This window comes from Corvus moneduloides, chromosome 13 (genome assembly GCF_009650955.1).
Source record: "Corvus moneduloides isolate bCorMon1 chromosome 13, bCorMon1.pri, whole genome shotgun sequence".
Classification (NCBI taxonomy): Eukaryota; Metazoa; Chordata; class Aves; order Passeriformes; family Corvidae; genus Corvus; species Corvus moneduloides.
The window spans coordinates 1,907,477-1,934,299 of NC_045488.1; the positions used below are offsets into that span (position 1 = coordinate 1,907,477).

Consider the following 26,823-nt stretch of genomic DNA (forward strand, 5'->3'; position numbering starts at 1 on the left):
CTGTGAGTCCACTCCCAAAACCAAAGACAGAACAGGGACCCTGAGTGCTTCAGCTCGTTTGGAAAAGTAGGAGGAAATGGGGTTTGGAAACCGGCAAAATGCTACCAAGAATTAAAGCAGCAAAAATACTGATGGCAAATCGCCCCCACAGGTAATCCCCCAGTGTCAGACTGAGCCAGCACACGGGTTTTCATGGCAGAGTGAGAGAACGGGCTGAGAAGGGCCGTGGGACAGGCTGTCCCTCAGGCGGGCTCCGGGCTGGCAGGCAGGGCTCAGCAGGAGAACAAGGGACAAAGGCTGTGGCACCGGACCTGCACCTGCCACTGATAGAAAAGGAAGGAAAGAGGATTTCAGAGAAGATATCAAAGCCAGCTCCCCTGGTTATGTCTTGAAGCCAAGCTGCTGTTGCATAATCCGAAAAACAAAATTTGCACTAGAGGACTTCAAGCAGAAGAAAAAGAAAAAAAGTATATAATAGTGTCCTCATCCCCACATAAGTATCACTTTCCTCTGTAGCAAACCTATTCTTCTTTATTTGTAGAGGAACCTGGAACCTGTACCTGGAGAAGGGTGTGATGTTTTCCTTAACAGATTATGCTTGAAGATAAACTGCAAAATAGTTTTTCCTCCACATGCTTTAGTTTCCATTATTTTCCAAAGAGAATATCTGGTTTCTGAACTCAGGTTAGGACTAACCAAATGATTTTTATTTTTCTGTAAAAATGAGAGTAAAACATTCAGATTAGACATTAGGTTGCAACTCCACGAATGTTGGTCTTTAATAAACAATAGCAAAAAACCCCAGAAGCTGCAAAGAAATGAACTTAAACTTACATTTTTTTCAAATTTAAAGCCAGCTATCTCTGGCATTGGCTGAGGGAATGTTCTGAAAAGTTAGCGTTGTGAAATCTGCAACGACACAAACCTAACCCGAAACGAAAGATTTCCGTTTCATACCGAAGTCAAAACCTGGGGCTTTTGCTGGAGAACTTGGACCCCATCGGGAGTGACCCTGAGCTGTGTGCCCTCAGTCTCCTGCAGGTGTTAACGAGGAGCGGAGGCACCCTCCGAACGGCGGTTCCTCGCCCGGACAGGAGCTGGCAGCCCCCGGAGCCAGGTGAGCCGGGGGAAGCAGCCCGTGTGCCACGAGAAAGTTCGCCGGGGTGCAGAGCAGGAAAAGTGAAAGAGTTGCTGTGCAGAGGACAGTCTCTGCCTGCCACCCTTCCCCGCAGCTGAGTCAAATGACTTCTGCATTGACTGCTGAGGAGCGTTCGCAGCGCAGCTGGGGCCGGGCGGGGGTGGCTGAGGCAGCTGCCGGATCCCCCGGACGCGGCCGCGCAGCCCGCCCGGGGCACAGGCGAGCAGCCCGGGGAGCGGGGCCGCCTCCCGGCCGGGGGCTGCGGGGACAGCGCGGGCACCGGAGGCGGCGCCAGGGCCGCGGGCAGGTGCGCGGGGCGGGCGGGGCGGCCCGCGGACAATGGGCGGGGGCGGGCGCAGGTGCGGGGCGGGGCGGCGGGGCGGGCCGGGGTGCGGAGCGCGGCCGCGCGGGGCGGGGCGGGCCGGGCTCCAGCCGCGCCGCCGAGTCCGCTGCGCCGCCAGCCGCGCCCGGAGCCGCGCAGTCCCCGCCGGCGCTGCCGCACCCGCGTAAGTCCGTCCCTCCGTGCCCCCGGCGCCGCGGCGGCGGCTCCGGCCGCGCCTGCCCGCGGTGCCGCTGCCCGGCGCGGAGCGGCGGTGCCGGGGGATGCCGGGCGCTGCGCGGGGCTGCGCCGGGCGGGTCTCGCCGCCCGCCCATTGTCTGCGGCGCCCCGAGCCTGGGGGCGAGGTGGGGCCGAGCTGGGCCGGGGCTGAGCTGGGGCGGCGGAGAGTCTCTGCCTGCGGGGTTCCGCGGGTGTTTTCGCCAGCCCCGAGGCGAGGGGCTGCCGCCGCGGTACGTGTGTCTGTCCGCCCGGCACTTGGGGCGATGGGGAGCTCGGCATTGCCGGGGCTGCCGTTCCCGTTAATTATTCTCAGGTGTTTCTACTTTCCAGTTTTGCTCCCAGCTGGAGCCTCAGACCTTTTTACTCGTTGAGTGAGGAAAGATTTATTTATTTTAAATGATGTTACCTCTTCTCGGTTGTCTTGGAGCAGAAGCGGGCGGGCTGTTACAGGTCTCTCTCTGCAGCATTCATTAACCCCCTTTGCTATCATAAGACATGTGCATCTCGAGTAATCAGTGAGATGTATGAGGCGAATGAATACTCTCTGACAGGGACTCGCCGAACACAGGCACCTGCGAGCATCCTTTCTTCTTACAAGTCTGTGTCCTGATCAGTTTGTTTGATGCACCCACAAAGGTGTATTTCTTTAGCTGTGCAAGGTAGCAGTGATTCAAAATATCTCATGTAAGAAGCGGTACAACTCGTGACACCAAACTGCTTGTGTGCATCAAGTGGTGCTGGGTGCGAATCTCAGTGGACCGACCGAATGTACGTGCCTGCCTTGAATGCTTTGTCTTTGGTGATCCTTGGTGGACTTGCTAAGTGCATTAGTCTGGTGAGGCTTAGAGTTTTCTAGCCCCCGGGAGCAACACATTCTGTGAACACCTCTGTCTAACGTGGAGTTTGATTTCAAAGGGAAGCCCGTGATGCGGAACTGGCGTTTTGATTATGGAAACTTACTGTATATTTTCCTTAAAGAAAGAAGAAACCTTATAGCGGTTTTAAAAAGGAATACAAGTTTTTTGCAGGAATAAAATGCTTGCATTATCCATCAATATAGCCATTTAGTCCCTCTCTACAACAGTAGCAATTTGCTTTAATTTTCTATTTTTATTTCTCTTTCTGTAATGATTTTCTCTTGATTGAATTCCTTTTCTTTCCTATTACTGCGGATGTTGGTCCCTGATCCAATTCTTAACAGCATTTGTAACTACAGTTCAGTTTATGCCCTCATCTTAAGGAAAAGAAAAAAATCCCAATCTTATAAGCAGCGCCCCTATTAATTTCACAACTTTGAATTTGTAAGATTTTCTTTTCCCTTTATTGTTTGTTTGTGTTCTCTTTCAAATGTTAATATAACTTGGCCCGGTTCAGGCAGGTCTTGATTGAGAAGGTGATATAAAAATGCACTGGCTCCCTTTAATGATCATTTTGATTACTGCCATTGTGTGTTCTCCAGTTACAGTGTGATGTGAGTTTTGAGTCTCTGTGTCTCTGCTCCGCTTCTCCCCTTGTATTATTCCTCTTCACCAAAATATTTAGCCACCGGCAAGCCCATTTTTCACATAAGTGAGATTTGGTTAAATATGGTGCTAAAATACACAGGATTGCTATGATTTTTTTCTTTCCCTAAGGAAAACAAGAAAGGAGTTAGGATGTGTATAAGGAAAGGTTTGATAGACAGTGGAGAACCAGAGATTTCTTTTGGAAAAGAACCCTTACCAATCCTTATTGAATTTGTTCGTCTGCATGAAGAAAAGAACTGTTGTTTTGTTATCTAGCAGCTGTAGGAAGATTGACAGCTACAAATTGCAAATCTATGAAGGATCTGCCCATGACACAATTTTTAGTTCATTTAGATCGTTATCCTACACATCTTGTCATTTGCAAAATTATATAAACAAGACCAGTAAGTTTGTGGAGAAGATGTAAATGCAGTGAATATACTGTAAAGATTTTGAAGCTCTTTGGGATAATTAGCAGAGCATGGGCTTGCCTGAAATATGACATTACTACAGTTAATTTAATTCACATAGGAACACACCATTGAAAACATTATCCTGTAGAAAAGAAATACACATTTTAAAACATGCTAGCTCTGTCAGAAAAACATTAAGTGTAGCAGTCTTTTTGTTAAGATAAAGAGAACATCACTGATGTTGTCATGTGCTTTGCATTTCTAAACAGAATCTAATGAATTACAAACATTCATTATGCTGCAAGCAATTGCTGAAACTTCTCAGGACCCCAAAATAGGGATTTATTTATATACTCATATTTGCATCTTTTCTGATTATGGTGTCACTGTAAAAACAGAAATAAATAAAAAAAGCTATTGTTCTGAAATGAGTTCTCTCATAGCTCCAGATCTTTCGTTGGTCTTCCTCTGTCTTGGAAGTTTATGTTCAGGTTATGGAACTTTCTGTTGGGAAGTGTGGGAAAACTACAGGAGGGGTCTGGGAGCATTCTTTGTTGGATCCTGGAAGAATTAAGGGCATATAATCTGCAGCAGAAGGTCAGGTTTATCAAATGTCTGAGAAAGAACATAGCTGAAATTTTCAAAGGTTAGAAAGAGCAATGCGCTAATTTTAAAGGACATCTTGCATAAATACTACTTTTCTTAACATGTTAAAATGTGAAAAAAATAAATATTTCTTGATCTGTGTTTTTATCTAAATGTTTAACAATTCAGTCTTTCTTAAACACGGTATTTGTGACACAGTTACTGTTTTTCTAATGCTGCTTCCTTCTCTGTGGACTCAAGAATGAGCCATTGGAAAGGGTCTGTATTTATTGGCCCAAACCAATTTACAGCTTTTGAATGCCTCAGTTCAGGACTGTACTTGGCACTGTGCACTGTGGACTGTCACTTTCCAAAAACGGATTTCTTTGAAATATGTGGGTCTTCGGAGTTCAGTTTCATCCCACCTCCCCTCGGGTTCCATGAGAGCACAGCAGAGCTGGTGGTCACAGCCAGGCACGGGTGGTGTGGAGCCCCTCACGTGTCCTGTTGGGCTCCGGCGCTGGGGCTGATGTGCTTAGGGTTGAGACAGAACTGGGTGTTCCCTTTGGGGATGTGGATGGAGCTGGAGGATCACATCCTCTGCTGTTCGCCAAGGAGAGGTACTGAAAATTTATTATTGAATTCTGCTTCTCTTTACGACTGGTTTTAATTTATTTTTAAATACTGTCTCTTAAACCTTTATCTTGGGAATTAATTCCTGCCTTGGCACTGTATTTTTAAATTAACTCAAACCCAAGTGGATTCAAAATGCAGGAGACCCTTTTATAAATGACAGTGTTAATGACAGATTATAAAACACAGGAGCTGGAGAATACATACCAATTTATCTGCTGCTTTTCTGTGCTATATTACAGCTACATTGATTATTCCTGATACTCCAGGTGATTCTCCTTGAACACATTGTGGTGGAACTGAAAACTGCAAAAGTGCACATCTGCGGGAACTCTAGGTCATAAAGCAAGTCCTAGGTTTGATCTGAAGTAAGCAAGTATTGTTGGTCCCTCAAGGAAGTGCTCAATGCTCATCTCTTCCACAGACAAGGAGGCAGTCAGTGAGCATGGCAGTTACAGGAAGCTTTAAGGGGGAAAAGTCTGTGTTTCAAACGATGGTGATACTGTGGATACCTTAATTGCAAATTAATAGAAGTGATGTCTGGAAAATCAGACAAATCTTCAATGTAATTATAAGTCAAAGTAAGGGAAGGGAAAAGAAACATGAAGTATTTTTGAAGGCTGATACCAGGCAGTGTCTCACAGCTAGAAATGAATGTTACTCAATGAGGGAACGAGGGAGGGGTTTTGGGGAAGGTTTTTTTGATGGTATAAAACAAGGATTTCTTCCCTTGTAAGCTGAAGATCACTTGACTTTATCATACAATTCAGGTGTTTGAGACAAGCCTTCTTTGGCAAGGAGGAGTCATTGTATTTCTCAGTGTGTTCTGCTCCCATGGCAGGCCTGCAAACGCAGTAAGTGCTTATGATGTGTTAGCCAAGGGTCTGTTTCTTTAGCTTAAGTAGGAAAGATCTCCACTTGGAAGAGAGGCTTTTGAGTCCTTTCTTCCAGAGCAGGGGGAGTTCCTATCAGTTTTGCAGTAGTACTTTTAAGCAGCTTCAATTACGTATTCTTAACTTTGTTTCGCTAGTGGGAGCTCCCCTTTCAGTGTCTCTGACCTTTTTCAGTGAGGTTAGCTTCTGCTGAATCCACCCTGCCTGTTCTGGTAGGTTGTAATTCCCTTTACAAAGTCCACTTTTACCTTTATATTGTGACTTCTCATTTTGATTATATTCCTTCAATTCTCAGAAATATTTCGTATTCCTTAATCCTTATGTTTCCCACTGATACACCACTTCTGTCTCTTTTAGTCTATCCAAAGAACCCAATTCCTTTTACTCCAACTGTTTGGTTTGCTCACTAGCTCTAAGATCTCTTTACACGGACAACTTTTTCTCCCACTTCAAAGCTGGTTATGACAATGTGACAGCACATATTTTCTGTATCCAGCTGTAGCATGTATCTGTAACTGGTATTACATTTCTGAACTTGAATTTTCATGCCACTTACACTGCACGTGAAGTTTTGTCCGTGAAAAGGGTTCATCCTGACCAGTAGTGTTACTGTGAAAGTGGGTGTTACATCCATGTTCTTGAAAGCCAGCAGAATTGCATCCTGTGGGTGAGAGCAGAACCATTGTGCAGAATGTCTGAGACATATGTGATCCTAATTTTCTTTGTTAAAAAGTTAACTGACAAATGGCTAATTAATTCTGTTCACTTCTAAACCAGAAAGAGCCAGTCTTCTTGAGTCAACAGCCTTGCCCCTTTTCCTTGCTAGTCTTCCAAAGCTCAAAACTTTGAGATCTATTCTCTCTTACGGAGCTTAGTTTTAGTCTACAGTATGTGTTGCAAGTCTCTTTGGGAGAGGCTAAAGTACAGAATTTGGCTTTTTTTGTAGTTGCTCTAAAAAGGAGTAGTCCTGCATTTCTTCATGACTAGTAGCCTCTTGCTAGTTCATAATGGGAAATATTCTTGCAATTCCAGTACTAACCACATTTTTAAAATCTGCTTTAGAAATGTTTTAACCTTATTTGTCTGTTGGTGTGTGGTAAGGAGAAGAGTGAGTTCTTCACATATATAATGAAAATGCACAGTACAGAATCAGACGTAGCCAACCTGAAAATGTCAGATCATAAAGTTCAGCATCTTTGAATTGGGGTTGAGGTGAGGGAGGCCCACTTATACTTTGTCATTTCAAGTAAGTATTACTTTTTTCACTTTCCCATAATTCAAAGAGCAGGTGAATGAACCTGTCTTAGGCTGTAAAATTAAAAAGAAAAATTGCCTTCAGAAGGAATGGAAATCAGCCATTTATTTCACAAAGCAGAAGATCAAGATGAGACTTTTCAGCCATAAATAAGAAATTACATAAACATGATTAGCATGAAACTGTATGTTTATAGTGCAAATTCTAATGAAGTAATAAGTCCTTTTTTGTTTCATAAAATAACATAAAAAGTGAGAAATGCCAGCATATGAGTGAAAGTCAAAAAGTCAAGTATCCAAATCCGAATTTTTTCTAAACTAAAACTTAATGTTTTTCAGACAGTCCCCTCAGATCTCTCACTCCTCTTCTGGCAGTGAGTCAAGTCTTTTTCCTATTTGAAAATGGACAAAACCTCACTCTTTCTCCAAATTGCTTGAGGAGAGAAGCTCTTCCTGCTTGTGGCCTGCATAGCTCCACCAAATTTAAAAAAACCCAAATAGCTAAATAAATCTGGGGAGGGTTTTTCCATGTCCCTGAATATGTAAGATAAAATGTGTTGAACACATGCTGAATTTCCAGAGAAAACAGCTGTTTAACTCTAAACTCAATGGAGAATTTCCCACACTTACGAAGTAGCAATTTTTTGTTCTTCCATGTGAAGCACTAGTCTCTGTCATTAGGACACATTAAAAATTATTTTGTTTCGATCAAATGTCAAGTCTTTTCACCAAGACAGGAAAGCCTTCAGATTTTCCCAGGAAAACATTGCTTGTCCCCGTTAAAGCATTCCCATTTCCTCTTAGCAAATTACATCCAGCAAACTAAAGCCCTTCCTTTATCATAGGTCATTGATGAATAATTTATTTAAAAAGCACGAGAAAGGGACAGAAAAAGCCTTAATGTGAAATACCAGTGTAGTGACTGACATTCGTACAAACTCTGCGTGGCCCTACTTAGGACAGCATCCTCTAACAGGGAATGTTGGGCACCTTTGGGCAGGCACACAGCTCCTGTCCTATTTGGGGCACCTCATGGGTAGTCTGGAATATTCTCTTGTGTGCAGATCCCCAGACCTGCAGCGATGTGTCTGTGCTTGAAAGGCAGTTAAGTAAGAAAAGCAGTGTGAATTAACACAACTGGAGCACTCTACTCCTGCATGGGGAGCAGTTTGAGAATTGCCGCGTTCTCCCGCTGTACAGCGTGTCCCTGTGAGTGACTGTGCCTTGCAGGATGGAGCTGTGCACTGAAAAGCCATTGCACTGTGGGCATAGAGCTGGCATGTCTACAGGTGTATGGGGGTGGGGGAGAAATTACCTGATGATGGTGGCAGCAGAGATTTCCATAGCAATCCAGCCTAGGATGACTGCATTACTCACAATGGTGATGGATGGATGCAGAGAGTGGAAGAGATTGGTGCGTGTGTAGGTATTTACCTGCCTGAAAGCAAGCTGGAGTGAAGATAAAATGGAGTTAAATCTGAAAGCACTGCAGTCTGAGAAGTAGCACTGCTCTGCAGCCACTCTACCTTGTAGAAATGTTCACACACATGGTTCAGCTCATGATCTGTGAGTATGGAACTTCTGAATATGGAAATTAATTGCAAAAGGGGATTTATCTTGTTGGGCTTCCAGTTGTTTAAAAGAGTTTTAAAGTTTAACTTCGGACGTGATGAGAGGAAATCCATAATTTTCATGGGGCTTTTTGCTTTATTGAAACTGTAAATGTAGAACTCTTCTTACTTGTGCTCTGAGCATCTACCAGACATACTCATTGAGAAGTTGTTGGAAATGTTTTCACCACTTTGCTTTCTGGCAGACAGTTGTAATCCAGTTTGTCAAATGAATTTTCTTGATTGCCTTGCAGCATATGCAAAGTACTTAAAATTGTTGTTAATTGCCTCTGAAGAGTTGGGGTGGGGGGAGAGAACAACACAAAAGAAAACAAGCAAAAATTCCGCTTTCTATTATTGTGTAAGTATGAAGAAAATTGTACTGTATAAAGGCAGCACAAAAAATATAACTGGAGTAATATAATAAGGGCAATCAAATCCTTCAGAATTCTGGATGGTGATTGGTCAGGGCTGGGGGAACACAGATTGCTGTGTAAAACGTTGAACGAGCTAAACTTAACCTATCAAATGCATTTACTGTCTGGCTTTCACTTGAATATAAATATTTGAGTTGCCAGCTCTGCAGGACTCTTTAAATGTGGGGGTTTTGCAGAGCTTCACGGGTGTCCCTCTGCCTCCAAGTCCACAGTTCAAAACTGCTATAATCAATTTCACTTCCACTACTGTGATATTTAATGTCTTTTAGAATGCTTGCAAGCAATTATCTCTGTCTTTCTACAGAATTTACAACTTACACTGACTTTGTTATCTACACCAAAGAAAGGAGAAATGTTTTTTCTACACGTTATGATGTTTGGGTTATAGGTAGTCTTAAGCTATTTTTTTATTCTTACATTCTTCTTACCAAAATCATGCTTACAATATTTGTCAGGAATCCATGGAGGGCAGGGATATAAACTCTTTGCAAACAGACAGGGCTTCACAGTGAAGTGAGAAAACACTTTGCAAGATTCATGGTATGAATTAAGCTGCTAGTTGATTAGCTTTTGCAGCAATTTTTCCAACCACTCAAGAAAGGCCAATGTGTGGTACAATAAATCCAGAGATCTTAGAGCTGATATTCCTGTGTCTTAGCCTCTCGCTTTCTAAAATGTCAGCAGTCCTTATAAATCAGGAGGTTCTGCTTGGTATTCTGGGCAGTGTGCCTTTGGAGCCGGGCGAGAGGGAGCACCATGATTGTTGCCTTTTGGCTGAAACCCCCAAGAATTGTCTGGAGAAAGCACTGTGTGTGGGAAAAGACCTTCTTGATCTGTCGCCAGGAGGTGTCAGTACAGCTCAGGAGTAACTCTTTCATCCCCTGAGACCTGTTTTTATGGTGTCAAGGCTCCTCTAAGCGCTGGTGTCGTGGGTGCAATCATGCCCAGCCCTTTATCGCGTGGCTGCAGAAGGAGCACTGAAGTTGTGCAGAGTGTTAATCGATAGAGAGAAGCTGCTAATGTGGACTAAGTGTGTTGTTCCCCAGAAAGGCCCTTTCTGCCTCCATGGTGAGTATGCACATGCTGTGGTACAGGAGCCTCCTGCCTTTGGGAGTTCCTGTGTACTTGGGGCTTTCTGGGGCAGCTCTTTGTGCTCCCTTGCCTCTCAGGGCTGTAGCAGAACCTCAGCAGTCACTGATCAAATGTATCATGCTGGAATGAGCATGGCAAGATACCTGGTGAAAACGTCAGGCTGAAGTAGCTGGAGCCATGAGTAGCTTTGGGAATCACATCCTTGAATGCTACTGATAGCAATCTTTCAAAACAATTTAAATAATTTATTTTAATGCATGAGGAGCTTTTCATTCTCAATCAGTTTTGCACAGCATATTATATGTATTTTATACAGCCTGCTAATGAGCTGAAGACTTGTTAATTATATGTGTGTGGAATGGCATAGCTGCTGAATTATGCACATTATTTTTCTTTACAACGAAGCCTTCCTCTTAACTGTATCTCTACTGGTTGAAATGTGCACCTCTGGTTGCTGATACAAACTCCTCTACTGTCATTTTATTATTGTAAATTTAGGGTTTTGGTGATGTGAAGGATTAGTCTGAAAGGTGGAAGAGTTGGTTAGGCAGCAAACAATATAGTGTTTAAAAGCAGCTTCCTGTGCTGCATAGAACAGCTGTTGGGAATTTTATACCCCCTGAAATAAAAGGAAAAAAGTGTAATAAAGAAGTATAAAATATGTAATGATTCACTTAATTTCCTTTCTTCATCTGTCCGGTTTGTAATTTGTTACAAGTTTTCCTATTTAATATTGTACTCTTGATGTGGAAAAACAAAAAAAAACTCCAGGAAAAAGTCAACAACAAAAACTGAAGTTATATGTGATATCTAGAGCAAAATATTATATAATACCAGGTCAGTGTTGTAAGAATTGGAATCTATGTGTAGAAATAGGTGCCCTGTTTCCTGAATTTATGCTTACAAAATGTATAAAATGTAGTGGCAAAGCTGATCAGCTCTTTCTTACCTTGGAAAATTCCAGAAAGCTACAAAAATATGCAATGCTGGTGATATCAGTAACTTACTAAACAACACGTTTTTGTGTCAACTTGGTGTCTAGTATAGAATTTAAATCATTACGTGGAAGTAGAATTTTCAAAATCCCTGTGTCTTTTACAATGAATTATTCATATTAATGAATACTCATTTCTAGCTCAGTCTGTTGAATGAGGATGATGTTTAATTTACATGTGTTGGAGGTCATCCTCGTAGATTTTGGGGAAATATGGAACCTTTGCTTTTGCCAGGAGCTTTAACCTCCACTGGTATTTACACTGTGGGGCTGCTGGTCAAGTCTGGCCAGGTAGTGCTCTTTAGTGTGGGTGTGTCCTGGAAGCCTCCACTGGTGAGAGATGTGCAAAGAAGGAGAGAACCTACATGGAAAACTTGTAAAATCTTGTCAGCTGGATGTTAGGCATCTCTGTCACATCTTAATCTTCTCGTGGTGCTTCCAAGTTTCATTCTAACACTTGGCGTGGTGGTTTGGATTTAGAAGCCTTCAGCTGGTGGAGATCAGCGTGTGTTGGCAGCTTTTTCAAGTCAGTGTTGGACTACCCAAATTACTGGGCTGTGCCCTCCTCCCAAGGGATGGGCTGCTGAGGAGACACTCCTGCCTTTGTGCAGGTGCTGTTGGGAAGCAGAGGCAGTTTGAATCAGGATTTCTGTCACGTTGAAAATCCTGTACTTTAACAGTGTCGTGATGGCAGCAGGACTGGTAGGCTGAAAGTCTGAGTCTCTTTTCAGTGGCAAACATTGATTGGGGTGTTTGTTTTTGAAAGAAACACCCAACAAAACAAATAGAAAAAGAACAAACCAAAACCAAAAAAATCCCCACCCCAACAAAAATCTCTCAGTTTTCAGTTTAGAAAAAGTTGGGCTCCTTTTTTTTTTTTTTTTAAGTCATTTTGCTGAAGATTTCTGAAACTTTGTGGGGGATGGAGAGGGGAAGAACTGATAAGGAGTTGTGTGTTAGAGCAGCATTACTGAACTTCACACTGAGCATCTTCTACCTTTTCCTCTAGTTATGGGGATATTTCTGTGATTCACAAGCAACTTTATAAAAAGCTGCATTCTGAGTATGTGCATGTTGGACATGTACTCATGGGGAGAGGAACAGGTGCAAGGAAAAAAAATTCTAAATCAGCCTGAAGGCTTCTTCAGTCTTTGTTATTGTTTATGCAGAGTGTTCAGATTTCATTTATTGTGCTAATGTCTGCTTGTTTCAAATAAGCCATGAAATGACTATTAGATAGATGATGAGCCTTAAAGGATTATATACATCCTTCATCTAGGTGCTGCTGCAATATAAGCACAATAACAATAATCAGCTTAGTTAAGTTCAAACAGGTGGGCTAAAGGGAAGAGTGCATTTTCCCTCCATCCTCACCAGTGGAACACGTGATTATGTAGAAAACTAGAGAAATTGCTTGGAGGCATTTTGAAGTCTTATGTTCTAGGTAGCCAGGGTTGTTTTGTTTTTCTGGGTATTCTTTTAACACAGTGATTTCATGACATCATACCATGGCATGGACATGAAGAACTTCAGTTTCCTTGTGTGCTTTGTAAAGTGTGGTATCCTGGCAAGATGGTGAGTGGATTTCCCTTCCTAGCCAGCCGATGGCCTTGCACTCATTCAACTTTTGGTAATAAAAACAAATACCTTGTTTTGTTTTGTGGGGTTTTTCCCTGTGCTGTCCACAGTATTGATTTTTCTCTTCCTGCTTTGGAGACGTAGAACCTTTGCAAGTAAAGAGACTCTCTGACTTTCTCTCCATGGTGTGGACAGCTGTGGTAGCAGGAGAGTTGAACTGGTGACTCTGGGTGGCTCCTTGGCTTCTTCCCTTGCCCAGGGAGTGCTCAGGGTTATCTCACATGGAACATCTCTGTAGTTAAGGCTGAGGGTTAGCTCCAAAATAACTCCTAGCCACTGCACGTTTCCCAGTGGCTTGGGATTTATCCTTCCACAACAGACACGTTCTGTTCTCCTCGAGTTGCTAAATGTCTAAATCAGCTGCTTTTTTGGGAATGAACTCCTTGCTTTGCTGGTATTTGTGTAAGTAAATGGATGTGCCAAATTCTTAAAGGGATACACCAAATATTTTTATACCTAGAAATAACTGTAAAACCAGAAAAAGGATATGGAGCTGTGCAATTACATGAGATGATTCAGAGACTGAATGAGTTATTTTTAAACATTTCATTACAGGGCTTAATTAACTGCTTGCCAAACTTTGTAGGTTAATGTCAATTGTTCACAACCAAGTTGGAGAACAATTTATTGTATTGTCTTGGAGAAAATTCATGTGACCAAGAAAGTGTCTGAGGTAAGTAATTGTTTCTGTTGTGATTTAAAAATACTTTCTTTCCTACAGCATTCCTTTGGGTGCTTTCTATGATGGGTATGAAACCATGATAGTTTTAATTTTGGCAAAAGGTATTGCTGCTAAGAACATTTATGGCAAAATATCAGAATAGATAGAGGTACAGTTTTAAGACTTTGAAATAAAGCCACAGAAATTTTGGTTAATTGGAGAAATTCAGAATGCCATTTTTTGTTTTGTTTGAGGTTTTTTTCTTGGGGAGGGGTGTTTACTTTGAGTTTTGTTTTTTATATATATATAAAATTATTTAAACCTAGCATTAAAAAATTACATGGAAATCCCTTGACCTACAGCTCAGAAAAATAGGAGGCAGGAGGTACTGTAAAATAGACACTTGATGTGGCCTTGTTTGGGACAACCTTTAGAAGATTATTCAAGTCTGAATATTAAACTCCACATAAGTAAGTTCCAAAGTAGAAGCCCAAGAAGAATTTGTAGTATGTTACAAGAAACCCTCTTGTATGCCTGAAGTCTCTAGATATGGAAAAAAAGATTATTTGCTATAGTATTCTGAGCTCATTTTTCATTTCACCCAGATGAGATGAAAGTACATTTGGGACAGCAGATTTTCAGACTCTTTGTCATTATCTTGTTTTTGATTCTTCTTTATGGATTGTCCAGGTGGAGGTGTCAACATAGTGCTACATTGCAGAGAGCATCAATATGTAATAAAAGGCAGGGAGAAAAAAAATCATCTTTATTTTTTCCCCGTGCTGTGCCACAAATAAATTGCAAGCGAAATGAGCAAGAAACTGATTCCATTTGAATTGTGGTTGAAGAAGGGCATTTCATCCTTCTCTCTCATGCAAATCCAGTTTGATTTTTTGGGAGTGAGATGCTATTACCCTCCAAGATCTGTTCTAGCTTTCCTCCTTGCAATAGCTTTTGCTGATAATAATGCACACCATACTGTATGCTTTTGTCACAGATTGATCTGTGGGAGCAGAGGGGAAACATACATTAGTGAGACAATGTAAAGATTTCACACTCCTGCTGCTTCTGTAGTGCTTGTGTTTGAGATAAATGACAGAGTCCAGGACACCAGTTCTCCCCCTCATTTGCACTTTCTCTAGGCACCAAGGAAAAGATTCAGAAGCCTAAACATAGATACCTAATGCCATTTTAAGTGCTTTGGGTACCTGAGACATCTGTCAGGGTTAGCAGGTGTGACAGATGACTTCATGCCTTTTTTAGCAGCAGTTGAGAGCCAGGGTGGGATGCCCTCGGGCATCTAAAATAGCACTAAATGTCTGTGTTTAGGTACCTGCATTGCCCCTGAATGCTCTGCTGTAAAATGAAGTAGATCAGGTAAAGATGGTTTACACAATTGTGTAGGCATATTTGTATGTGGTTAAGAAATCACCTGGGGTAATCTGGAAGTGAAAGTTAGTGATAAAAGTGAGATTTATCTAAATTTTCTTTTCTGTCAATTTAAATTCCTTTGAAACTTGCTTGTAGTACAACCTCTACGCAAATTTTAAGTTGTACAACAAGTGAGGCAGGGGCTTTGTTTTTTAAATTATCTGTACAAAGCTCTAGATAATCCCTCCTGTTAAGCTTGTGTTTTGAACTACAGAGGTTGCCACTTGTAAGCTAACTAGTGTCAAATTCACATCACTGGACCAGGCAGGTTTCCAGCAGTTTGAACAGAAAATGCCTGTTCCCATCCAGCTGGAGCCGTCGAGGAGGTGAGGCTGTGGTTTGTGGAGTGCAAGGCTGTGATCAGGCAGAGCTTTGCCCAGGAGTGCGTTTGTGGTGAAGCTGTGCCACGAGCAGTGGCCTTTGTGCCACGAGCAGTGGCCTTTGTGCCAGTGCCCTCACACACCCGGGCTGGTACCTGGGCCTGCTGCAGCCTCCCCCTGTCCCAGGCAGAGGCACAGGGGCTGGGGGAGCTGAGGTCCGAGTTCTCTCCGCAGCAGATGTGCGGTAAGGAACCCGCCCGCCTCCTCACAGACCGTGCCCTGGATGCTCTGTTAGTGTAGAGGGTAATGCAGCGTCTCTTATTCTGAGCTGTGTGGTAGCTGGGTAATGCAGATACTTAAATAAATTCACTAAGTTCTAAATGACATGTTCTGGAAGTGGTAGTTACCCATCGAGCTCTGTGATCAAAAGGAGATGTTGAGTATTTTGGTATTATGTGTTACCATTCTCCATAGTCAATGTATAGTTAAACAATAAGGCACAACAGGCATTAATCCCTTTTAAATGTACTCCTGATGTCAGAGGTCTAGTTGGGAATGAGCTGAAGAGTGTGTTAGTGTAACTACCTCAGTGGTACAGCAATCTTTCATGAATTCTTTTCTGGGAGCATCTCATTGGTGTTATGTAATGGAAATTTAAATAAATAAAATCCTCAGGGAGTTGTTCTTCAGTTTATAGGGGATTTTAACCAAAGTTTGGCCTCCCTGGTGCTGTGTTCTGTTTCCATATAAATGTTTCTTCATTCACATCCAGACCAGTGTGCCACGGTCACAGCTACCAGAACTGTCAAAGCTGCAGAGCACACACACAGCTGCCCTCAGTGGTGCGAGCAACTTTTCCAATATGTGCTTGGATAGAACATAGTTACTTCCTATATAATTTATTCGAAGCAAGGCCAGAAATAATTTGTGCTTTAAAAACAGCTTGAGTGGTGAAAACTGTAATGCAGTGCAAGTCAATTTTTTTCTTTTTAATAGCGTTTGACACTTTCCAGTGTGGAACATCTACCTAAACAGTGCATTATTGCAAAGTACAGGAGGAGCAAACAAAAATAGGAACAAGCTTTTTTTCTTCTTTTAATTTTTTGTTGCTGTTGGACTTACATACAATCACAGTTAGTACAAGATGTTTTTATTTTAAAATACGGAAGTGTTTTTCATAGGTTTTAACATCTGTTCATTTCTAATTGTTTTCTTACCAGCTATTCTTAAATGTTTCAGAGGAAGCCCAAGGGCTTATTAAAACTTTAGTAAGAAAGCTTATTTTTTCAGGGCATACAAGATGTTACCTCTAAAGAAATATTAGTGAATTACTCCTTTCCCTTGAATTTAATGATTTTATAATTATACTTTGTCTTAAAGGAAATCTACACAGGTTCACTGTTTTTCATCTTCACTGGATAAAAGCTAATCTTGCCCTGGAATGTGGACAGATGGGGATAACCACTGGAACCGTTAGTTATGACTATTTCTGTGCAAAAATTGTTTTTATCTTGATTTTATTTTGAGAAGGAAAACAAATTAATCCACATTGCACCGTGTTTTGGTTGCTCTCTGTGTAGTGATCAGCTGGAGTACGGTGACTAGAGTACTTTCATAGGCTGGTAGCAATGACTGCAAAATCAACATGGAAAAAGAATGTTGTAGTACGAGATTGCACAATTAAGAAGCAGGCAAGAATGTATTAATTTTGTTTTCTCGTGAAGTAATATCTTGCCAGATACGGACTTGAGAAGAGCCTTTTCTGTTAGTGCCACTGGAAATTTTTCTTGTTGTCTTTATAGTGGGGTATGAGATGTTTCTTAGAGCTATTTGAAATACTTATTTTAATTGGTTATTTGCACATGAATATAAAATACAGAAAAAGCCTTTGGTTTATTCTATATAGTGGGGTTTTTTTCTGGAATTTGGGATTTTAATGCTAAAAAGTAAGATTACTTTTATCTGTATTTTGTGGTCGCAGAGGAGGCTGGGGAAGGGGATCCCCTTGTGGAACTGGCTTGGTAGTGTCTCTTACAAGCTGTGTGAGATCCTGTGAATTCACAGTCATTTCTCTTCCTGCTTTTGTGCTCTAGTGCTACAGAATTTAATAAGTGTGTTTAAAAAATAAAAGCAAAGCAGCCAGCAGCACAGTCGTAAGGGTGAAGAAGGAGGGATAGGAATTTTCACGTTAAATCTAACGGCAAACAAAAGCGTCTAAAAATTGGCAATATCTTGTAATGAAGGGCTAAACCAAAATTGAACAAGATGTATTCCTTATGCTTTCCAGCAAACAGTTGACTGAAGTTTCCGTATTTATACGTAATCTGTAAATTTATGCTGCTCAGTTAAACAGCCAATGCTGTCTTGCTGTTTATTTATTTAAATATCCAGTTCTCTGAATCCACAGCTTTCATATACCAGGCCTTGTATGTTAGTTCCCTATGGAAACTCGGTATTCCTAGTCTTTAAATCTTCCTTCCATGCCTCTAATCATTTCATTGCCTGTCCCTGGACCTCCTCAATGTTTTCTGGTGTTGACTCATGTAATTTCATTATTGTATTTTCAGTGTTTATTCTGCTTCTCGATGTGCTAGTACTTTTTCCCTCTGTGTTTGCAGTTCAGACTGAAGCTGATGTTTAAGCAGGATTGTGCAGGGGATGTTACAGCAAACAGCACTGAACCTCCTTTAAAACATGGGGAAAATACCATCTGCAGCAAGCTCTGCTGCCTTTCACATCTGCCTTGCTCCCTCTTCCTTCTGACTCCAGCCAGGACCCAAAAACACCTCCAGGGCAGAAGGAGGGAGGTAATTCTTGCTTCCTGGCTCCTAGACCCCTGGGGGTGTCACTGGCCATTCCAAGTCCACCTCAGTGCAGTTTAGCAGCTCCAGCTGATGTGCTGCCTAGGAGCTGTTGAGGAATTTTCCTGGCCTGGATTCTCTGCTTCCTCTTGCTCATAAACCCATTGTGAGCTACGTCAAGGACTTTAAAGTGTGGAAAACTGGTATGTGCAAAGTATTTTCTTTTTCCTTGTTCATATCTCTGAACGGGCTTAACTGCAGAGGTCATGCCAGGGAAGGGCTGAATAACATCCCTGATAACAGGCAGTTGTTAAAGCTGGCTTGTTTTGTCCAGCTGCAGCCAAAGAGCAGTTCCACATTGTTCCCTCTGGAGTGTCCTGCCTTGTGCTTGAGCTTATTAATTTGCTATACAAGTTTGTTTTACAATTTGCCATGTCTTCTACAGAGGCAGGGCAATTAATTATGTCACTCTGCCTTCATCTCTTTTTGCCTTGGTAACCACACTGGGATACTTAGGAAGGGGAAGACCTCGTGGCACATTTGCTGAGGGTCTGGATAGTAAACCAGAAAACTGGTTAGGTTAAGAACTGCATGCTTTCACTCACTAACTCAATTCACTGGTGGGTTTTTTTGAATTTTGTTTTGTTTTTCCTTCACTCTTTCTAGAACAAGAAAGTTCAGTTGGTCCTGCTCCTCTGGTGAAGTTTAAACCTTTCAAATCCTCTCTGAGCTGCACAAATAGCGGAATTAATGCTTATAAAATTTAAAATACTTTGTCTTTCAGGATGAGATAAACAAGATAAGTGGCAGAGTTTTATTATAGAGTCTACCAGAGACCTGATTAAAGCCTGCCCAGTCTGTGTCTACAGAAACTCATAGGAAGGCTGAGCAGTCAAATAAGTTTTATATGAACCTTATACCCCATATTTCAGTAAATGCTTTTTTGTAACTGTTTTGTGTAAAGTGAATTCAAAATAATTACCAAAATAAAGAGGCCACTGTAGCATATATACTGATGCATGTCAAATTAATCCTTTGAACTGGTTGAGGGCTATTAAAATTGTTCTTCGCTTTCCAAATCAGATATTTCTTTCAGGGAGAAAAAACTAAGGGCTGAAATTTATTGAGTGTAATTAGAGGCAGCTTGCAGTGCCAGCTCTTTGCTGCTCTTCAGCAAGCTCTAATTCATTTCCCCCACACCTGATGATACTGCAGGTGCTGAAGGAACTTAGGAGGAGCTTATGCATCACTAAGTGTTTGAGTGGTGAGAGGTTTTGAAACATTTAGAAGAGGGAAATATAAGAGGAGGAAGAAGCTCTTGATAATCTTTATATAGATATAGATACAGGCATCCTACACTCCCATCCTGTAGTATTCTGACGTATAACTGTAGAATGAATAACTTGGCATACTTCTTGAGAGATATGAGTGTATGTGAAATAATTCTTCTTGTGACAGGATTCTGCCCCCTCTATAACTGATTTTAAGATGCAAGAGACTGTGTATTACTCCTGCTGTAAATATAGCATTATTATTAACTGTTGGATCGTTGTATTTTGACAGGTGTACTTCTATTCAACAGTTTTGTTTTATTACATGTGCAAACATGTATACAAACAGAAAAATCTGAATCATAATTGTGAACACATATGCTAGAGGCCTTCATCTGAGTTTGTCATTGCAATACTTACGGAAGTAGGAGACAAAAAAGCACTTTCAGCCTTTGAGTATGAATCTTATGTATTGCAAGCAGGTCTGTCTGAACTGTGTTTAATTTTGTACTTGCATGTACGCATAGTACCCATCTCATGGAGAAAAGGGTTAGGGTCATATTTTAAGCACAGAAGAAACTCATACTTCTTCCATGTGGCAGGAATGAGTGGGGGGAGGGGGGAGCCATATTTGGAGTAGGGGAATAAATATTCTATTCTTCTAACTTAGTGCACAGAACTGACCTTTCTCATAACTACTTGATTCACTGCAGAAATTGCTTATGTGGTCCACAGGGCATCTCTAATACATACACTGCTAAATGAGGGGGAAAATTCAATGGTCAATGGGTAGCACCATGGACTGGTTAGAAAGGTAATAATATTTGCATGTGCAGGTGTTGAATTTTTCTCAGACTTCCATGGTCTGCTGAAGAATTAATAAAAAGAACTTAGATCCTAGACTAAAATATGGAAATTGTAGTCATACACTTTGCATGCAATCAATAAGTGCCTTTCAACACTTGCTGTGTTGCTGAAAGGAAGTGTGCAGTTCTAACTCCTGCTTAGAGATTACATTCAGTCAAAGTAAAGAAGCACTTTCGCAGGGGAAGGGAGCTGAATACAGAGAGGTGTATACAGGTGTATTTTAAGGTCACTGGTTATCTGTGCAAAGCACTGCATGGCATCCAGACCATTGCACACTTCAGGTCCTCCTTTAGGAAGGAATTATGCAGTAAACATTTAGGTAATGTGTGAAGATGGCAGATCAAAGTTGTTACTGACATAGGCAGTCCCACAGACACATCCATTGTGCGCTGCAGTTTTGAGGCTTGGTGTGAACTCCGAAAGGAGTTAACAAAGCCAGGTGAGCAGAAAGCAGGGCGGCACATGAAATTGATTTTTGACAAGTGAAAAACTGCTCATACTGGAAGAGCTCTATGTATACATTGCTGCTTTCTTTCCAGCCTCACGTTCAGCACTGCTCTACCATCAGCTCTCTTTCAGGTGATAAATCATTTTGAGGTCTCATCTGCTTACTGACTTCTGGTGTATGTGGAATAAGGTAGCAGAATCTATCCCTGGTAAACCTAATTATATCTCTGTGACTGTGAGAAATCAGCTCTTTGTCTCAGAAAAGATTGCCTGTATCTAAAACAACCTTATGAAGCCACAGAAAACCCAGGGAGGGGGGAAGAAACGAGCATGCCAGAAGGAAAACGCTGCCATTTTAAGGAATTTGCCCATCCGCTTAAGAAGAAAGGAGAGGCACCGGCTTGTTGCAGTGTTTGTGTCTCCTCCTCATTCTCACAGTAACTTGGAAACATTCAGATATTGTCAGAAATCTATCATTAAGCATGTCCTATTCTAAGGAAATATTCACCAAATATGAATTTCAGGAAACTTTGTCTTCGTTGTAGAATGACTTCACATGTCATAAATCACTTTGATTGTATTTGCTAAATAAATTGTATGCTATAGAAATAGCATACAATTCAAAAATCAGAGTTGGGAACTTACCTTTAAGGAGAATGACAAAACTGACTTCAATTGGGTCGTTTTTCACATGGAATCTCTAGGGTGCTAGAAAGGGAGAAAAAAATTGTTTCTAGGGAAAAAAAAGCCCCTACCCAAAGGCAGTACTGAATTTGGAGCTGATGGAGACCCAGTCTTAGTGTTTTAATGATCGTTAGAGTTTTTGATGCATTTTCTTGTGTTTTTAGAGGGGTTTTTTTCCTCTTTATTACTTGCCTTTGGCTATGTCAGTGCATTGAGTGTAATCTGATGGAATCATGTAACTTGTACGTTGGTTTTTTAATTGAAATTAGCGTTAAAATGCAACTGCACAGATCTTAGATTATTAGAATGGAATTTTTTTATTCTTTGATCAGGAGGTAGCTGTATCTTTTGCCTGTCCCTTATCTGACAGTTGTCCTCATGCTCCCACTGTTAGTCATCACGGGTGTGATCTTTAGCCTACTCTTGTGGAAGTGAATTCTTACATTCAAGAGACAAAATGGACTGGTTAATACCGTCAAAACATTTGTCAATTTCTCAAATTAGGTGCAAATTAAAAGAGGTATTTTGCTAAGCAGAGCTGCTAATAGGAGCTATATTAATAATGAAAGGTAATTTAAAAGCATGACTGCACAAGCAGAACAAGGCTTTGAAAAGGTCCGAACATATGCCTGTGACTGAATAAACCCATTAATTCCTTACACATTTCCATTCTTATTCCAGGCAATCAAAATGAAAATAGGCAACAATCTTTAATAGCAACTCTTCAGTGTAGCAAGGGAAGATGTGTTACATGCGGGATATCGCAGTGCATATGTGGTTGCCTATAAAAAGTCATGCAGACTGGCAACACTGTATTTTTCTCATCAGAAAGAAAAGCATGGATTCTGTGATGGATGCTTTGCTTACAGAACTTCCCTTACTAATCGTGTTTCGGATGCATCATGCTCAACATTTAGCAATCAGTTAATTCACAAATTAAGGAAAACATACCTCCTTGCTGATTTATGATGTGCAATGGGGAAAGAGAAATAAACTACTGAAACATTGTAGCTTTTGTCCTACTGTGGCTTAAACTAGTCTTTCATGCTTTTAAATGTTCCCCAATAGCACTGGAGGAGTCATTCAAATATTTAAATATTTACTTCAAAGGTGATATGTTGATTTGCAACTTTTTTTTTTTAAGAAGTCTTTGTACAGAAGTTCTGTCATTAGGCAGTAGACCTGAAAAGATGGATCTTGCTTAAAAAACCTAAAGAACTGATGAACTGCTTGGGCTGGATTTGCAAAGAAAGGGTAGGGTTAGATTACAGGTCCTGTAGCTGTTCCCTAACCCGTCATTGTCCGTCTCTGACCTGCTTTAAGTGAACCGGGATCCCAAATGACTCCATGTGATTGGGATTTGTGGTGCTGTTCTCTATCCCAGCTATTCTCTCAGTGTAAGAAAGGGGAAAAGTCTAGTACAAGTCTTATTGATGGTCACAGCAGCTTTAGAAATGAATGGGAATTCTTCCCTTGAGCTCCCTCGCCACACCGATGCTGAAATATTTGATAGAAGAACTTGCCTGAATATTCAGTAGACATGAATAAATTTGATGTGATGAAGAGACATGGGGACAGAAAATAGAGAACAAGAAGGACTATTTTAAGGGGAGAAATGAGGTATAGGAGAGGGAAGAAGACATAAGGAAAAGAATAAAAAGGTTACAATTGAGGAAGAGAAGATAAGGTGATAATGGGAGGAGATACTTTTAAAAGTGATGTATGAAGAATTCTACACTGAAACCTGTAAAATGAAGGAAGGCAAGAAAAAAGGGAAATTGAAAGAGAATGGTTATTTCAGTTTCTTGAACTAATAACTCCTCAACCTCTTCCTTTTTAAAGTCAAGGAAATTAGAGAATACATCAAAAAGACGTGCTGTGAAAGTGGCTCACAGCAATCAGGAAATCCAGAGTTAATGCTAACGCTATCTCTACTGGCTATTGTACTGCTTTGTTATTGGGGTGGCTTGCACTTGTTGTCCTAATCTTTATTACAAGATGTATTGTGCTTCCTATCAGAAACAGGACACAGTACCCAAATTGGTACACCCATTACTTCTCTTATCGTTCCCTGTTTAGACTTTGCTTCAGGTAATTTTAAATGAGAATTTCTGAAATCTTGATATTAAACTTTAGTTAGTAGGCATGATCCTTCAGACCTTGTGTGGGGAGCAACTCCTCCTCATTCTGGGTTTGATAAATGTTTCCCTGCCTATATAAGAGAATGGCCCTGAATGAGTTCATATTTGCTTTTGCCTCAGGAAGAACAGCAAGGTTAGGTAGGTGACTCTTAAGTAAGATCCTTTGTCTATTGACATTATTTTTAAGCACTTCTTCCTCAGGCTGTGGCAGTGTGTACTAAATAAACAAACAGCATACCTAACAAAGCACACGCTACCCATTGCAGCCACAGAGGGTGCGTCTCAGGCGCTTGAGAGCCCTGTGTGTGAATTATCTATTTGGGGAGGGGGGTTGATAGTGTTATCCTGTCACCAGTTTTCTCAAATTACTGGTGTTCGGGTACTCAGTAATTGAAATGTTAGTATCTAGCTTATTTTTTAAAAATTACAGTTAAAATCAGTAAAAGTCACTGTTACACTGTATCTGAACCATCAAAAACACTCCCAAGAGTGGGAGAAGCTGCTGCTTTTCCAGGTGGCTGTACTGCTCGTCCTTAAGTCCTGTCCTACCAATTTGTCCTGGCAAAGCTAAGATTTATAATGGTGAAAGTACTAATTTCTCATCTGATCAAACAGATATGGTAACTGGTGGAATACTCAGCCTCTTCCAAAGGCCAGTTTCATTGTTCACTTGCAATAAACAGAATACAAGTAGTCAGTACATAACCACATATAGCAAACAACTTTTGTTAAAGAAGTGATGGACCTTGATTCCAGCTTCAGATGCAAAGAGAGTATTATCTGTATCTGTTGAGTTATCTGCAGGATGTGTGTCTTTATTTTCCAGTGGATGCCAAAGCAGTTAATATCATTTACCCACTGCTTTTACAGCAAAAGAGAAGTTCCATATGGTAACTGTGGTGTTCTCATTCTGAAGCCAATCCATTAAACTGTGGGAGAAAGCCTGTCAGGAAGGTCACTTAGGGAAAGGAAGCAATGTTGACCAATTTAGGCTTATGCTACTAAGAGACTCAGATATGAAGATCGAGCAGAAATTACTTCTGAGTCCAAGGGGATTGATGATTCCACTGGCTGTGCCTTTCATGTTTTATGTTTTGTGCTGTAAATATTTATGGCTTTCATATTTTGTTTGTTGTTTATAAACATAATGAGTTTTTGTAGCATAAGCAATCTCCCTGCTCTGCCAGCCCAAAAAGACAGTGAGTGCAATGGAAGTGTCAGGAGAAGCCTAGCATGGCTATGATGTGACATTTTGTCTAGTACATCGCCATGTTATTCCTGCAGAAGTTTGCTAATTAGTCATTAAACTAAAGTTACCCCTACACTCTTGTCCAAAATGTCACACAGATAGCATTGATTCAGAACCAACAGACAAAGATGATCATTTTTTTGCAAGCTGTCTGCATAATGTTGCATTATTTTATGTGGTGCCTCTCAGTCTCTCTATGTGCCCATTTTAGCAAGTGCCACGAGTGGGAGGGGGGAATGGCCCTAGGACTTGCATGCTAGAATGACAGACCCTTGTGCAGCCGGGGCTGCTGTGCAGCTGTGTGTTCTCCACCTGCTGATGATGAGTTCTACAGTCCCTGCTAGACCGGGTGCAAGATTGGTATGGGGAAGTGACTGGGGCAATACTGTGGGTCAAAACTTCTACCCTGGCTAAGCTTACATTTGAAGGGGATGGTGCATATGTCACACCGTCTTCTGTGCCTTAAAAAAGGTTCTTGAACTCTCTTAAAAGTAAAGACACTCTAAAGAAGTAGAGCTTAGGAGGCAGGAGGATCTATGTACCAGCCCTGTGATCTACCTGCAGAGAGACCTGGGCTGTGTGAAGTCATTGAAACGGAGATTCAGTAGCAGATGCATGGTGTCCACTCTTAATGGAATTTCTCTCTGGTTTTAGTGCTATTTTTAACTGAATTAATAGCGCATTAACTTGCTGCAAGCTACAGATGTTTTTAGTTTGCCCTAGGGGACAGACAGGTGAAGAGTGCCCAGTGTAACCCTTAGAGAGATGTTAACTATTCTTAATTATTTGGCTGTCACTTAAAAATGTAAGACTCACAAGACCACTGAGACCCAGTGGGCACCTCTGTTAGACTGCAGACTGCAGGGGACTCGTGTGGGCAGCCAGGAGGTTCTTCTGCCACAGAACTATGACCAAGCCCCTTCCAGCGTGAACCAGTCCCAATTTCAGGGCCATGGTCAAAGAGCACTGAACTTCCCCAATCACCTCAGCAAGGAGTAACATCTGCACAGTTTTGTGTACTTTTTTTTTCCTGGAAGAAATCACATTTGGAGATCCTGTCTCCCAGTGTAAAGTTCAGCTGTTCCCTCAGCTGTGCCTTTACAGTGCTGGATGGCTGCATTTATGGGTTGTGTTGGGTTTTTTTTAACAGAAATTAAATACCACCAAAAAAAAAAACTCCAACAAACTCAAAACAACACAAACAAAACCCTCCCGCAATTGTTATCAGTTTTTAATATGTAATAATTTTTAAATGGGAGTTCTGTACCATGTAACAGCAGGCAGTTATTGTGTGTTTATCCGTGTTTTGTATTTCAAAAATGAATGTTGTAAAAAGTTAGATGGTGCAGTGAGGAACCATAGAGCTATTTGAGGAGTGGGGAAAATACTTGCAGTAAAACATTTGATAAGCCAAGCCAGCACGATTTATCCAAAGTTTATTAGACGATAGTTTAAGATGTCTGAATTTGTTGTAGGCAGAAAAAAACAATATAAAGAAAGGGTGCCTTAATTCAGTGAAAAGAGGCAGGAGAAGTTCACATCTGAAAGAGGGCTTTTTGGTTTTTGTGGTGGGTTTTTCTGATTAACTATTGAAATGATACGTTGGTAGATGCAGTGAATTTTGTAGGTTGTGGTGATGTTGATTTGGAAGCATGTGCTTGAGAAAGTAATTGAAAGTGCTGAAAGGATGTTATAATTGAAAAGTCTTAGGCTTTGTACACTACGTAAGCATCACTTTTTCATGGCCTTGTAGATCACAGCAGAGGAACCAGTGTGTTACTCAATATAAGGCTCAATATAGTTTAATTAGAAAGCAGATACTTTGGTTATTAGACTCGTAATTGAATTAAATGAAGGTCAGATGTAAATAGCTAGTGGTCTTTCTGACTTAAAACTCTTCTAAGATGAGTAAATGGTAGTAGCAGGAGACTCTTCTAAGTGGTGAGGACAGTAGCAGTACTTCTCTTAAATCAAAAAAAGTATGAGAATATGGAAGTTCTAAAATCTAGGAAGATCAAAGTGGAGTGACTGTATAAACTATTCAATGTTCTCTTGGCCTCAGTTACTGAGCAATTCAGAAACAAGTTTGTAGCAGCCAAGAACTCTTACAGTATAGAATAGAAGTGCCTGGGAAATAGAAACAGATCATCTCAGAGAGAAAGATGGAAAAAATCAGCCGCTATTGAGAAGACATGGAAGT

The 26,823-nt window shown here is 41.2% G+C and overlaps 1 protein-coding gene across 2 annotated transcripts in view; it reads left to right on the forward strand.

The window, feature by feature from the left end:
* The window catches only part of SEMA6D (semaphorin 6D), a 225,984-nt gene that overhangs the window by 14,304 nt on the left and 184,857 nt on the right, over window positions 1–26,823 (forward strand). The window contains exon 3 of one of the 2 annotated variants that reach the window (XM_032122351.1): window positions 1,042–1,117. The gene's annotated coding sequence lies outside the window, so the exon portion shown is untranslated. Of the gene's footprint in view, window positions 1–1,041; window positions 1,118–1,625; window positions 1,645–26,823 lie in introns of those variants that run through there. The other variant, XM_032122352.1, reaches the window with a different exon arrangement.